This window comes from Poecilia mexicana, unplaced genomic scaffold (genome assembly GCF_051168715.1).
Source record: "Poecilia mexicana isolate PSO_F unplaced genomic scaffold, ASM5116871v1 scaffold_4, whole genome shotgun sequence".
Taxonomy (NCBI): Eukaryota; Metazoa; Chordata; class Actinopteri; order Cyprinodontiformes; family Poeciliidae; genus Poecilia; species Poecilia mexicana.
In genome coordinates, this window is record NW_028263373.1 from 1,350,529 (window position 1) to 1,366,289 (window position 15,761).

Here is a 15,761-nt window from a genome sequence, read left to right on the forward strand (position 1 = left end):
CAGGAAAAACCCCAGATGTTCCAGATGCTCCTGAGATTCCAGGCAATTATCGGCTTAGTGCTTTAAAGTTGCAGCTAAAAGCAAGACCTGAAAATAATATTTATTTATTTATATAGCCATTTGTTCTTATAAATATCTGTAGATGTACATTTTAAAAATAATTGGAGCTATTTACATTTCAACATTTACATTTAACTATATACATTTGAACATCTCAGGTTCAGATTTCTGTCATGCAGGGATGAACATTTTAATTAAAACCATTTAAAAACCAGTCAGACCAGTAAATACAGATCAAACTGGTTTCTGCTGATGGTGGTTCAGCGGCTGCTCACTGTTAACAAAATGAAACAGCAGGAAGTGGTAATTACTGCATCTGACCATCCATCCGCTGAGCCGCGTCGTCACAACACAGATCATTCATTCATCCATCCATTAATCCATTCATTCAGGAAAACCACAGGCTCCTTCCTTTATCCCGCCTCCACTCTTCAGATCGAGGTCTGACGACTGCGACACCTTTCAGGCCGCGCTCACAGCGGCTAGTGGTGGATTATGGGTAATCAGACAAGAAATGTATTAAACTGAGAAAAAGGAAACATAACTACGTCCACTCTAAATGCATATTACACAAATAATCCCATAATAAACTGATTGACAACATGATATAAGCTGACTAAGCCTGTTGCAATAACCAATTATTCAATTAATTATATGATAAATTAAAATTAGCTCAATAAATTTACATTTTGATTATTATTTTTTAATGTTGCTTAGATAATAATCCAATTTTATCCATTTTATTCATGGTTTAGGTTGTTTTTTCTGGTTTATTTATTGTTTTTGGTTGCCATGTTTTATATATTAAAATGTCTTCCAGAGTTAAATGTTCTTCACTAAATAAAAGTTTGTGGTTTTTGAGAGGGAATTATTAGACCATCTTAATATATTACTCAAAAATAGTCTCAGAACAACATTATTGTACATTTTAATAAAAATAATTTATTGTCCAGTAAATTTTGTTATTGTGATGAAACATCTGCTCCCTAAAATTAAACCAGATTAATGAAATATTTTCAGTTTTTCCAGCTGCGACTAATCAGCTTTAAATTTCTTTACACAGAAAGTCGTATAATTTGCACAGTGGTTTTAAATTTGTTTCTTTATGTCGTTTAACTGGAGCTTGGTGACCTTCGACCTCCTGCTATAACGCTTAGAGACATTCAGTTCTCATCTGAACAAACCAAGACCTGAATCTCATCAAAACAAAGTTTGTGCTGAAATCTTTAATTAGGAGAAGGTTTCTCGTAATGAGAACGTTTCTCATTTTAATGAAAATGTTTCTCATTTTAATGAAAATGTTTCTCGTTTTAATGAAAATGTTTCTCATTTTAATGAAAATGTTTCTCGTTTTAATGAAAATGTTTCTCGTTTTAATGAAAATGTTTCTCGTTTTAATGAAAATGTTTCTCGTTTTAATGAAAATGTTTCTCATTTTAATGAAAATGTTTCTCGTTTTAATGAAAATGTTTCTCGTTTTAATGAAAATGTTTCTCGTTTTAATGAAAATGTTTCTCATTTTAATGAAAATGTTTCTCGTTTTAATGAAAATGTTTCTCATTTTAATGAAAATGTTTCTCATTTTAATGAAAATGTTTCTCGTTTTAATGAAAATGTTTCTCGTTTTAATGAAAATGTTTCTCGTTTTAATGAAAATGTTTCTCATTTTAATGAAAATGTTTCTCGTTTTAATGAAAATGTTTCTCGTTTTAATGAAAATGTTTCTCGTTTTAATGAAAATGTTTCTCGTTTTAATGAAAATGTTTCTCGTTTTAATGAAAATGTTTCTCGTTTTAATGAAAATGTTTCTCATTTTAATGAAAATGTTTCTCGTTTTAATGAAAATGTTTCTCATTTTAATGAAAATGTTTCTCATTTTAATGAAAATGTTTCTCGTTTTAATGAAAATGTTTCTCATTTTAATGAAAATGTTTCTCGTTTTAATGAAAATGTTTCTCGTTTTAATGAAAATGTTTCTCATTTTAATGAAAATGTTTCTCGTTTTAATGAAAATGTTTCTCGTTTTAATGAAAATGTTTCTCATTTTAATGAAAATGTTTCTCGTTTTAATGAAAATGTTTCTCGTTTTAATGAAAATGTTTCTCGTTTTAATGAAAATGTTTCTCATTTTAATGAAAATGTTTCTCGTTTTAACATCGTATTAAGATATAAAACTCGACTTGTTAGAGAAATTTTCTCATTAAAACAGGAAACTACTGCTGCATGGCACCATGTGACTGGAGGATGATGATGAAAATATCCTGCCTTTCATGCATCAAGTGAACCAAGGGGGTCTAAAGCAAGTCCAGTCCAAGCCGAGTTTGCTAATCGCTGACTAGTTGAACAAAAGAAGTTCACAAAGTGGGTTAGATCATAAATTACCATAAGTTGGTTCCCATGTGGATCTGCTGTCTGGTCTGAAACCGTTTACCCAGATTAATCCAGACAAATTAAGACAGAAAGCACCCAGCATGTCTCACCATCCTGTGTCTACCTGATGGTTTCTGTCTGCAATGCAACAGCAGCTATAAACTGTCGGCCATGACGGCGTTGCCTAGGTTACGCCCAAACTGTGAGCTCAGGAGTTTTAAGAGGCCCTGAAACTTCAGTGGTCCGAATAAACAGCCTGGGAAAAACTGTTGCTGCATGAATTTACATAGTTTCCTCCAACGCTGTTGTCCTGGTTACACTTGACCATCTGTAAATCTCTATCTGTTGTAATGACACGTAGAAAATTCCTGACAAAATCCAGAGTTTCCCACAGAAACGCGAACAAACCCAGAGCAGAAAATGCAGCTCACCCTTTGTTTATGACACAATGCTGCTTCCTAAATCAACTCATCTGGTAAACCTGTGGTGTCCAAACATTTCACCCTGGAGACAAACTACCACAAAATTCATTCAATTAAAAATGAAAAAAACTGTTTTTTTGTGGTTGTTATTGTTCAGTTTTACTTGTTCGATAATAAACAACATTTTTATGAATTTTATAAATTCTTAAAGAGTCAAAACATAAAAATGGCTTTTGGACTGTTTCTTTATTAAAAACAAAAACAATTTGGCCAAATTTTGATGAAAATTTGGCCAAATTGTTTTTGTTTTTGGTTTGTGGTCAGATCTTAATCATTTCAGGGGCCTTAAATTAAATTTTATCTGATAAATGTTACTTTCTGTGAACATTCTCACACAGTAACATGTAGTTTCTATTCTAGCGACAACAAAAACAATCCTTCTGGAGTCCAGGTCAATCTATTTCAGGGTCTGGGACAGTAAAAGCCTTTCCATTTCGTCCTGTGTGCTGGGAAACCCTTAAATAAAGAGATCATAATAAAACATGGTGCAGAGGGGAATAGGGCTGAAACGATTCCTCGAATGATTCGAGTACCTCGATTACTAAAATTCCTCGAGGAAAATTTTCCTGCCTCGAAGCTTCGTTAATTTATGTTTTATTAGTTAGCGCACCGTGTTCCGGCCGGGACTTCATTTGCGTTGCGCGGAGCTCTCACTTCCGCCTCTGAGTTGTTGACAAAAGCTAAGTCTCAGCGGCATAAAGTCCAATCTTCAAGATTGGCCCGTGGGGATTTTATTGATTGATGATAATGCCCGACTTTTTATCGTTTTTGGGGAACCAATAAGCATCCTTAAAATGACTGGGGGAATGCCTGGAGTACGGCAGCATTTCTCCTCCGGGGCTGCTGGTTGAAAGCGAACGGCGGGAAGAGCGCTGAGGTGAGCGGATAGACTGAACAGGGCGGGCGGCTGAGTAGCTGATGCTTACCGTGTAAATGTAGCTTTACCGACGAACCGCACAATAAATTTCATATCCCGGTCTGAAGAAACGGGTGGCGGAGCGCATCGTACATGGCTGGTAGATGAGTTTCTGAGTGTGACCAGTGAAGGTGTCGTAAATATCCCGTATTGCTTCCCCCGTGTTCGTCCCCCGGTCTAACGGTTCGTCAGTCCGCTGGTCTATTTCCTCCCCTCCACCCCATGTTCGTTCATTCGCCCTCTCCTCCCACTCCAGGCGACATTTCCCGTATTTTCAAACCCAAAGCGTGACAGGTTAGGTGGCAAGGTGAGTTTAATTAATCTATTAAACTCACTGAAGATGAATACATAAACTAAAAGCTGCATTGTAGACATTTTTATAAGCATATTTGTGAGCCTGCCTCTTTGTTATTAAATTCAATATAATTTCAGATTTTTCTATAACTTTTCTTCTGGTTAACTTAGAAAGTGAGCTATTATTGTTACAGGTTAGTTTTCTAAACTACAGAAAAGCAACTGTTAGGGATGCTCAAATATGGAAAATTGGACTGATATTGATATCTGATAGTAACACCGGTATTATGCCAGATTTACCAATATTTCATTTTACTTTTTTTTTTATCCGATTACTCGATTAATCGTAAGAATAATCGATAGATTACTCAATTACTAAAATATTCGTTTACAACAGCCCTAGAGGGGAACCACCTGAGAGCTGGAGCACAAACAGAGAACAGAGCTGCAATTATGAACAAAGAGAAGCGAAGAGCTAATGGTTTGTAATCATGTGGCAGACACATGCCTGCTGGCCATTAGTCACATGGATACACAGGCATAATGAGTGGAGGCCAGACTGGCTTGTTTCCCTCTTCATGCGATTTTAAACACCTCAACGATGTTGGAAATAATCAATAAAATAAAACAAGCTCAATAATTTCCATTTCAATGCTTTTTTGTTTTTCTCCATAAATGTTTATTTTCACAAATTCTCCAGCTTTAATGAATGGATGGACCCAAGACTTTATTTCAGTAAATGTCGCTGCGTATTTCTGGTCCTGCTTCCCATTAATTTAAAATAAAAGTAAAATAGGGGAAAAAATTAGTATAAAAAAGGACAAAAACTGTGTAGCTTTGTCACAATAAGCAACAAATAAATTAATCGCATTGGAAATTAAAACAAAGTCAATGATTTGCATGATTTATTGTTTTTCTCTCTTTCTACCAAAAACTGGATGATAAATTTTTCAGTCTGGTGTTTTGGTCTCAACTAGCCGTTTTTTAAGGATTATTTTGTTTACAGAGACTTCATAATTTGTTTTATTTGTTTCTGTTGTTTATTTATTTTGGATATTTAAAATGTTCCAGTTCCAGTGTTAAAGGTTTACTAGAATTGTAGTTTATTGATCTCTGAGAATGTGTCCTTGCATTATTATTATCATTGATCATAATAACTTATAGTCCATGACTGGCCTAATATTATCATGTCACAGTTTTTGCTGCAGAACTGCTAAACAAAGTCATGAATTTCTGGTTGACCAGTTTCATGAATCCGCCATTTTTATTCCTCAAGGCGGTTTTGTAGTAAAAATTGAGGGATGCTAAAGCTACTGGAGGGCTGGTCGTTACCTTGGATCTTTGTGTGCATAACACACAATTCATTACACCGTCCAGAAACTCTTCAAAGCGTCTGGGTAAATGCCAGTATTATTTTTCTTGAAAATGTACCCACAGCTGGGGAAAGTTTGAGCGCTTCACCAATCTCCATCATCATCAAGAAGAATTTCCTGGAAGATTTCGTCTAACTGAAGCGTCAGTTCCTTCTGTTGATGGAAATGATGGACACAGCACAGCGGTAAGCTGCTAATGACACTAAAATGACAAACAGTATTTTAGACATTAATTTACTGGCCATTGTTTTGCTAGCGTTAGCATGCTACTAGCTTATGTTAGCATGGTGTGCTACCTTTTAGCACCTTGAAGAGGTAGCACTATGGTGTGTTTTTAATAATACTATTGAATTAAACAGTTTGCTGTTATTTATGCCATTTTATTGGGGAACAAATGACCCAGTAATGTTCTTGTTGCTAGCGCTAGCTGCTAGCAAACCACAAAAATGTCCAAGTTGCCGAGTTGCTCTCAGACACACCTCAGAATGAGGGTAAAAGAAAAAGAATGGCCTGTGGAGCAAAACGAACGACTTAAATGGGAAATGGGAGGATTTAACGGCATATATTCACTTTAAAGATTATCTGCAGGTTTATCATCAAACTGAAACGTACAACAAAATAGCCACATAAAATAAGACAGGAGAGCACTTTATTTTGAAATGAGCTTCTTCTTCTAGTCTATCAACTCCAGGGAGTCCCGCATTACTCTGTGTAAAAGTCACATGACTGGGAGGGAAATCATTACTGAAGCCTACATATAAGTTATGACACTGTAGTTGTGCAACTGTCTCAGTCAGGTGCTAGTGGTAGTTCAGAGGCTCCTGTAATGTTCTTTCAGTAAAACCGATCCATGAAGGCGATAACATCAGCCCAGCAGGTTTAGCCGGCAGCTGATGTGTTTAGCACAAAACAACCAAAGGACATCGGCCCGAGGGCATCCAGTGTCTGTGCCATGAACTGAAACTGCTACTGCAAGTAACACACGCTACAGTCGATGCACATGATTGCAGAATCAGATGTCTGTGAAAAAAGTCTGGTACTTCAAGATGAGGCTAATGGCTTTGAATCCAGTCTGGCTATAAAACAACAATGCTCATCTGTATGCATCACTCGTGACAAAGGATGAAGAGATTTCCAGTTCCAGATGCAATTTCCCAACCATTTCCAATAAGGAAGTTTAATATCCCAGTGCAGTAGCCAATTTAAAATGGCAATGCATGCTAACTGAAAGTATATTGTTTTATGGCGTTATTTTCAGGTGCACTAGCAGTTATAAATCATTTTCCGCTTAGATGTCACTTATTCCTTCACCAACACAAATGACCCTTGCATAACATTAAAACTGTAGTAAAACCTGAGGATGCCTTCCTTTACGGCGTCTTCATAAACCATCCGGAGATGATGTAAGAGGAATTTAAAATTTACGCCGTGGCTATAATCAGTTCTTCCCCAATCTGCCACCTCTGAGCCAGAACAAGTCGGACCGATCTGTGTATTGTATGCTAGCAATTTGATTGGCAGCAGACTGCATTCATTGGTTGGCCTGTGGATTCAAGTCAACAACTCAACCACCATTTTCAATCCGCCATGAGACCGTAGGAGTTGACAGGATGGCGAGCAGCAAATCTCTAACTCCATAGTCAAACCTTGAAGTTCCAACTTTTTACCAATTGTGTTGGAAGAGCGCCAGTGTTTCCCCCAATAATATAAGTCTGGCAGGCCACCGGGCTTTGAGTCGCTTGTTTATTTTAAACAAACAGTAACAGTGATAGCAAAGACGGATTAAGGTAAGGTTAAAGCTGACGCATTGAACTGGACCTGCCCGTTGGCCTCAGACGTTATTTCCAAATTACGAAGCCATCGGAGCGTCGACCACAGCTCCAGCCCGCCCGTGTTCCCACATTCCTGCCCACTTAGGGAGGAACAGGCTGCCAATGGAGACACACCTAAATTATCGAGCACCAAACAGACATTAACCAGCTGAACTGAGACTGAACGGAGAAGAGACTTTAGTCCATCCAGCGTGTCCTGGGTCTCTCTCTGGATTGGGATGCAGCCAGAATGCCTCAAGCAAACTAATTTCATCCGCTTGCATCTGTAATATCGATCTTCAGGTCACTACCAAGAGTTCATGACCACAGGAGAAGGTAGAAACATTGAATGACGAAACCCCAGAACCAAACATGGAGAAGCAGCATTCATCTTCTAGGCACCACAAAACGGGAACAAACTTCCAGAAAACTGCAAAACCCTAACCCTTCCACCTTTTTAGAGTTGCTTTTGAATCATAATAACTGAAACATTGACCAACATTTTGATGTATAATGGCGACAGCAAAATATAATGTTTCAAATTGTGTGTCCTATGATTTTGTATTTCTACGATTTAAAGCACTTTGCCTCGTTTCTGAAATGTGCGATACAGATAAACTTGAGCGATTGATTGAACGGCCAATAGATTGTGTTACAAAAGACGACGCAGATGAAGACAATCTTTACCAACTCCTTAAATGTGTGTTGTTGCTTTAAAATGATAAATTAGCGGAGGTATTTTAATTACAGACCTGTGTATTTGGATGTGTTGAATACAGGATTGAATAAATTGAAACACTGGTATTTAGGTGTAATTTTCTCCTTTGCATTAACCACAAGCCAGCATTGACTAAAACATGCAATCTTGGTTTAAAATAAGTTCCAGTGCTGATGTTTGGCCAGGAATAATGACTAAAATCACTATGTTTGATGGAATAGCAAAGTATTCCCTTTCTCCAGACACACCAAGCTGGCAACCGTTTCCTGTTGGCGTTAACCTCATGGAAATCCCTGCTACTGTCTGTGTTACACAAGACGGGTCTGATCACATACAACCATCCAGCAGAGGTTTGGTTTAATGACGGGGTCAGAGCCCTAAAACTCTCTAAAACATTCCACCAGTTCTCCACATGGTCCAAAGCTTATTTTTTATCCACTGCCTGACAAAGTTACTGACTAATAAACAGCTGACAGACTGACTCACGGAGGCAGGACAGCACTAAACGCAGCTGCTGCTTTGAACAAATCCTGACGACGAGCGGAGTCATAACTCAGAGAGGCCTGGATCAGTTTCTGTCTATTGTGACTCATTTTTTATTTCCTGGAAAGAAAATACTACCAACACTTGTTGTATAACAAGAGATTAGATTCATTTATAACCAAACACGAGCTCTGTGTCTGGCATGAAGAAAAAGTATCACTAACATAGAGTCTCTAAAAAGCAGTAGAAAATCAAATCCTCCACGCTGTCTACAAACAGTGACCCAAAGCAAACCACTGATCCTTCAACAACAAAGAAAAGTGCTAATGTCAGGAGTTACAGTCTAAAAAAAGTCAGGTCGGATAATGTGCAGAGACCCATTTAGACGGGTTCACTCCAGGTCATCGGTTTTAGAGGCCCTACAGGTGGGTCTGCGTCTGGATCCAAGAGGAACTAGACTGCCGAACAGCTGGTTGGCTGGATGCAGCTGTGTAAGAGTCCAGAGGGACGCAGCAGGAGGATGAGAGGAAGGAAGAGGGGGAGGAACGGCAGAACCACTGGGGAAACATTCGGAAGAAATGCAGAGATGAAGAAGGCTCTTTGTTCACATAATGGATGCAAGCACAAGGCCTTTAGCAGCAAATTTCATTTTAAAAATAAGCTCATCTCTATTATTCCTTCTAGCCTTGAACTTATACATTTACCTTCACCTGTGAAGGTGAGAAAAAATAATGGTTCTGTTTTCACACCTGATTGTCCAGTAGACTCGGTTTGATTGGGAACCAAAGCTGCAACATTCGTTACATTTTCATCTGTTTGTTTCTCTTTTTAACTGCACTGTATCGAAAAAACCAAACCCTCTGAAAAACCTGTTCCCCTCCTCACCTGTGGGGGCGCTGCACCAAGAACTACTAAAGGAAATGACACAAAAACCTCTGAAGAAGAAACTGACCGAAACTTTCTCACAAAATATAAACAAAAATGGAGTAGCATCAGATCTTAGCGGTTGTAGGATTTATCCTTTGCCTTTAGCTAACGACCAAAAGCCATTTCTCCCGCTAGCGTAAGACACGTGTTTGTTTCGATTGCATTTACCGAGAATGCACTGTGCTGTAATCAACTTCCTGTTTTTGGAGTGGTCTCGGATCCGCTTAGCGTTCACATAACCATTCGAACCGCACCAGAGTTCACTTCAACCGAACCAAGGCCAAGGTTTGTAGACGGACCTTTTTGGGTTTGAATCAGAGTTTGATTATTTCTTGAGGTTCGTTTCCATTCGTTCAAATTAAAGGCACATCAACGCATTATTTTGTTCTCCGCATCAATGCATTGTGACACACCGACATTGTAATGTAGAGCTGTTGCACATTACAGCTTTGATACCTATATAACTTGTTATAATTTGCGCTATCAGGGATGAGTAGACATTAAATAAACGGGACCCAAGGTGGACCCCTGAGGTACGCCACAGGTGACTTCTGTCACCTTAGAGGAAACGTTAAGTCCCTGTTCTTCATGTAAGACTCAAACCAGTCAGAAATAACACTAAGAATTCAGGTTACGACTGAGCTTCATGTAAAGTCAATAACAAAAACTATTTGAACTCAAGGCCTCCATAAAGTGCTTTAAATAACTTAATTTATGCATTTTGCATTGATTTTACGTTATAAAATAGCCAGGATGCACCAATACGAAAACTTGGCCGATATCGATATCCAATATTAATGCTGTTGTTATGGCCGATAACCAATATTACACATATTTCACCACCATTTTAACACCTTTTGGGGGGAAAACAGCAGAAACAGATAAAAAATAAATATTGATTGTTCACATCAGCCCAGTTTTATTTATTGAACCGATACCAATATGTTAAAAAAATGACTAATATCGGCTGATACCAATGTTGGTGCCGATATATCGCAAAATAGTATAAATTAATAGTATATACAGTCCTTTTTGAAAACTGATTCACTTTTACGGCTTTTTATTTTGTTTCAGAAGATTATTAAATAAAATCTAAATAAATGATGACACAGGAAAGGTTTCAGACTGAAGATGTAGAAGATCACAAAAAGATCCCTTTAGCCAAATTAATTTTCATCTGCTCGGACTGACATCCCATTCAATCACAACGTATCACGTTACCACAAACGTCCAGTGGGATCATTAAAGTTTCATATAATCCATTATGCCTAAACTCGGCTCATCTCTCAGCCTTCATCAACCCACCTCCCCCAACCAAACGAAAATATCTCTGCGCATCTCCCATTACTAAGCTTCCTCCCCTCCATCTTTGAGTCTGTCTCTCCTGCTAGGACATTTTTCTAATTAGGAAAGACATCCACCCTTCATAAGGGCCAACGTGGGCTTCACCCATTGCCGTCACACATCTCGATCTGAAAACATCATGCTCCCTTCCTCACACCTACAAAAACACCCCCACCCCCTGCACACACAGACAACGTGTTGACAAGCTTGGCTGGACCGAGTCTAACAGCTTGTCATGTCCAGGCCGGCGCCCTCAGCTTCAGCATGACTTGTTTCTCACCCGCTGGGGCCTGCGAGGGACAAGCCTGCTGCTTCATCCAACAGCAGCCAAAGAACCACGACTTCCACAGATTCAGAAATCAGAAGAAACAACAAGCCGAGGTTTGGGGCTTGCCTTTGGGTTTCATATTTTCAGGACTGGACTGAAACACCAGAAGACTCCTGGTCAATGATTGGCAATGGGCAGGGGGCAGGAAAGGCATGGAGGGTCTCCAGCTGGTTTATCTCGACTCCATGCCTGATATGACACATATTTATTAACCTCTTATTGTTTTTTGTACTATTATTTATCATACAGTCCAAAAAAAGCTGATGAATTCAGTATAGAGATTATGTATCAAGGTGTGTAATAACTTAAATATTAGGTTACTGTGACAATCATTAGTTTAACACCAATTTTAATACCAACTTTTTCCATTAATTTTTGCAATTTGTGGTGCACAAAAAAATAACTACATGATGAGGTAGTACTCATATTCTGAACATACTAGTCTGGCATTGGTCTGGTATTGGTCTGGTATTGGTCTGGTATTGGTCTGGCATTGGTCTGGCATTGGTCTAAGAAGAAATCTCATCTTAATAACACAAAGAATCCAATTTGTTCTTTTCTTGAACTGCAGTCAGGGGCCACACAAAACTATTCCAATGGCGACAAATGGCCCCCGAGCCACACTTTGGACCCCCCTCATATAAACCACTGAAATGTGTGGCTATAACTTGAAATATGTGAAAAATCATTTTTTAAATAAACTCGTGTTCTCCAACAGTTACATTTCAGAATAATTTTGTTTGTTGGTATTTTTGTGGTAATTTGTGGAGGGTAGTCAAAGCAGCCCAGGAGCCCCAGAGATCCTAGACTGCTGTCTGCATCCAGACGTGGAGTCTGCAAGCTATAAATATCACAAACAGGAGCACGAATAACAAGCACCTTTGTGCAAGTCTGAATGTGCGGCAGAGAATGCAAACAATGCTCCCGACTGAAGCAGGAGAAACACTGGACACTTTCAGGAACTCCAAATCCACACCGTCAGCCTCCGAACCGCTGATCTGAGTCGGTCGGTCCTTTTCATTTCACAGCTTTCACTGTCAAATCCTAAAACCATGTAGAGATTGACCTTTCCACACCACCGTCTAAGTCTCCATCCCCTTATCCTTGTCTTTCAGTTTGGCCAGCCAACATGGACGACCGCCTGTCAGCCCGTTGTCCTTCAGCCGGTTCTGACCGCTCCGTCCTGCTGGGCTCAAGCCCGACTCGCTCAGACAGACCTGCGCACAGCAGGCCGGCATCCTGGCTCCAACGCACACAAAACACAGACACAGCTCCGATTCAGGCACACTGTGTGTGTGTGTGTGTGTGTGTGTGTGTGTGTGTGTGTGTGTGTGTGTGTGTGTGTGTGTGTGTGTGTGTGTGTGTGTGTGTTGGGGCAGGAAGCCAGCGCAGTAATAGGATGTTCCTCAATTGGTTTGTAGGGATGAGCAGGAGCCAAAGCACAAAGCAAAAGCTAAACCAAACAGCACCCAGACTTTAGCAAGAGATGCTACCGCTAATCTGGCCACAAAGACTAATTCTACTGGACGATAAATTGTTGAGATAAACAATAATCCTGTTACTTTGAGGCCATTTTCAAGCATTATATTGGTAATAATAATGCAAAGAAACATTCTCCAATATCAATAAACTTTCATTTCAAATGAACATTTAACACTGAAAGACATTTTAAATATCCAAAAATAAACAAAACGACAGTAAAATGAATTATGAAGCCTCACTCTTCAAGAAAAGAAGCTGGTTGAGGCCAAAACACCAGACTGAAGACTTTAATCATTCAGTTTTTAGTAGAAAGACAGACAAGAGAAAAACAACAAATAATGCAAATGGAAATTATTGAGCTCGTTTAATTGATTTATTGCTTATTGTGACAGGAGGAAGTTCAATCTAACCCCTTCAATCAATCATAATGGGAAAAGAGCTTATCCCCTACTCCAACATCTCTCTAACGAGAGAGACTTAAAGGGGAGCAGCAAAAGCAAATAAAGTGGATTAGCAGCGCTTACCAACATCTGATGGTGTTGCTGCCACCAGCATTGCAACGACATGATATCAGTTACGAGAACATTTACTTTCCCTTTAGGATAAATAAGTATTTGTTAATTGAATTGAATTCAGGTGAAGCGTTCTCTGAAGCTGTGTTATGTATTTTAGATAGCTGGTGGTCTTTAACCGCCCCTGGCCTCCACACCAGACGCAAATATTAGTGACTGAGAAAAATGTAAAAAATGCAATGAAACAAAAGTTAGAAAAATGTAGGTTAACTGTAATCAATATGATAATTATAAATGTCAGCAGTAGCATTTCAGATCTCTAGGTATTTTTTTACCATATCATGATGTTGGAACAGTCAAAGTGGCTCCATTATGGGTTGGTTAACATTGATCAGCAGGACTAAATAGCCAGTCACATTATTAGTAAGAATTAACACCAGAATCTGAAATCAACTGGTTTAATAAATGAGATTCAGCCTGCAGTCATCTGAGCATCTCACTGGCCAATCAGCAGATTTACATCTTTTACATTTAATCCTTAATCTGACCACAGACAGCTAGCACATTAATCCAATCAGGGGATTCGGGGATTACATTTCCACCATAGCTGGGTGAGATGCAGGTTGCTTTGCTCCAAGGCTGGAGGAAAAGACACAATGCAGCGATAAATTACTAATATTTGATTATTACATATCGCTATTTGGACGGATGTTTCATTGACATCACACACAGCGAACAAGCAATGCTTAAAGTCTTGTTCTATTAAAGCAACATGCTGCTGAAAAATCTGTGGCTTGACGCATACTGAGCTCCACCTAATGGGTTTCTACCAACTGGCATTATATGACTGAGGTTAATTATAAAAACAATTAATATTGTGTTGAATTGGATCTGAATCAGGTTACATATTGTATTGTGTTGGGATTAACTGGAGTGACTTGAATTTAATTCTGCTTATCCTGTAAAGCAAAGAAGACGAAATGTAATTATGGTGAATTAAAGAGAGTTAAGTTTAAAGTTAAATACCTCTGGATGCAGAAGATGATGTTTCCCAGCCTAAAGTAGAATATTTGGTTTTCTGAGCTAAATTAAATTACAACCATGAAGAACATCAATTAATAAAAGGCAAAAAAAGAGAAAAAATATATAAAAAATAATTAATTAATCCTTCATTCATTCAGCACCTCGAACTTTTTCAAGAACACAAACATATTCAACCGTGTCTTTTGATTTCAGATCTAAAATTATAAATTTTTATTATGTTTTCTTTGCTAAACAAACACATTTATATTGAATGTGAAGCTTAAAGTAAATTGTTTGGTTGAAGCACCAATCCTCCGCCTAGTTTTCCCTTGACGGGATCCATCATCTGCTGGTCGAATTTTGAAAATCTGAAATTATTTTTCCATTTGCTGCTATACGTCAAAACAAAAAACTGCCTCTATTAAATTCGTCCACATGCTGAGCGCATTTCCTCTGATGCACATTGACTGAACAACCGTAATGTGATGCGTAAATGTGGATTAGACTGCCACCCATTTCAAAAATGGCTTCCTTCATCAAGGAAACTGCAAGATGTTTTATTATATTTAGCTATTTATTATTTATATGGTTAAATTGCAACAACGCTTACACAACCCAGGGTGTATACCAGACTTTGGAGAAAACTCCAACTAGAGCCAATGTTTTTACCTAAGCAAACGATCCGGTACGACTTTCGGTCATTTGGGCCAAATTTACCAATTCAAAGCACCTCTTTGCCAAATTAAAAATACAAAAATTTGGGTATTTCTATAAAGTTTTACTTTTAAATTTGCAATACTTTTAATAGAAAAGCAAGCATTTTCCCAATTTTTTTTTCCAAAAATGTTGTTTATTTTCACACATTCTCTACATTTAATTAGGAAGTGACTCCAGCTTTAAAACAAATGCTGTATTTTGCCGACTTTAATGAATGGATGAGGCCAAGTCTTTATTTTAGTCGTTGGTTATTTGTGGTCCTACTTCCTATTAATTTAAAATAAGAGCAAGGTAAGGGACAAAATGTGGACAAAAAACTGTAGGCAGCAACTTAATAATTTCTGTTTGCGTTATTTATTGCTTTTTTTCTCTTTCTACCAAAAACTGGATGATAAAAATCTTCAGTTTGGTTTATTAGTCTCACAATTGTCCTTCTTTTGAGGGACAATGTAGTTTCCAGAGACTTCATAATTAATTTTATTTACTGTTTTGTCTATTTATTTTGGATATTTAAGATGTCTTTCAGTTCCAGTGTTCAATGTTGACTAGAATTTAACATTTATTGATCTCTGGCAATAAGTTATTGCATTATTACCATTATATTACTTGAAAATGATCAATATTATAATTTATTGCAATCATTTCTGGGACAATTTATCATTCAGCAAAATTTGTTATCGTGACCAATTTCCTATTTTAGGAAGACTTTAAAAGGAATACAGAACGTTATTCCATAACACTGGGCTAGATTGGTTAAAACTGGACAGAAAACATGAATGGGGAGAAAAATGAACCCCACAACAAACCAAACTCCTTTCACATCGCTTTTGAATTTCATACAAGCAAACTTTTATCTCTTTGTCCGCTGCAGCATGGTCATGTTACATGTGGGGGCTGAGCAAGCAAAAAATGAGCTTATTT

The 15,761-nt window shown here is 38.0% G+C and overlaps 1 protein-coding gene across 3 annotated transcripts in view; it reads right to left on the bottom strand.

The window, feature by feature from the left end:
- Positions 1 to 15,761, bottom strand: part of fnbp1l (formin binding protein 1-like) — a 49,838-nt gene that overhangs the window by 33,064 nt on the left and 1,013 nt on the right. The gene's annotated exons all lie outside the window — the stretch shown is intronic.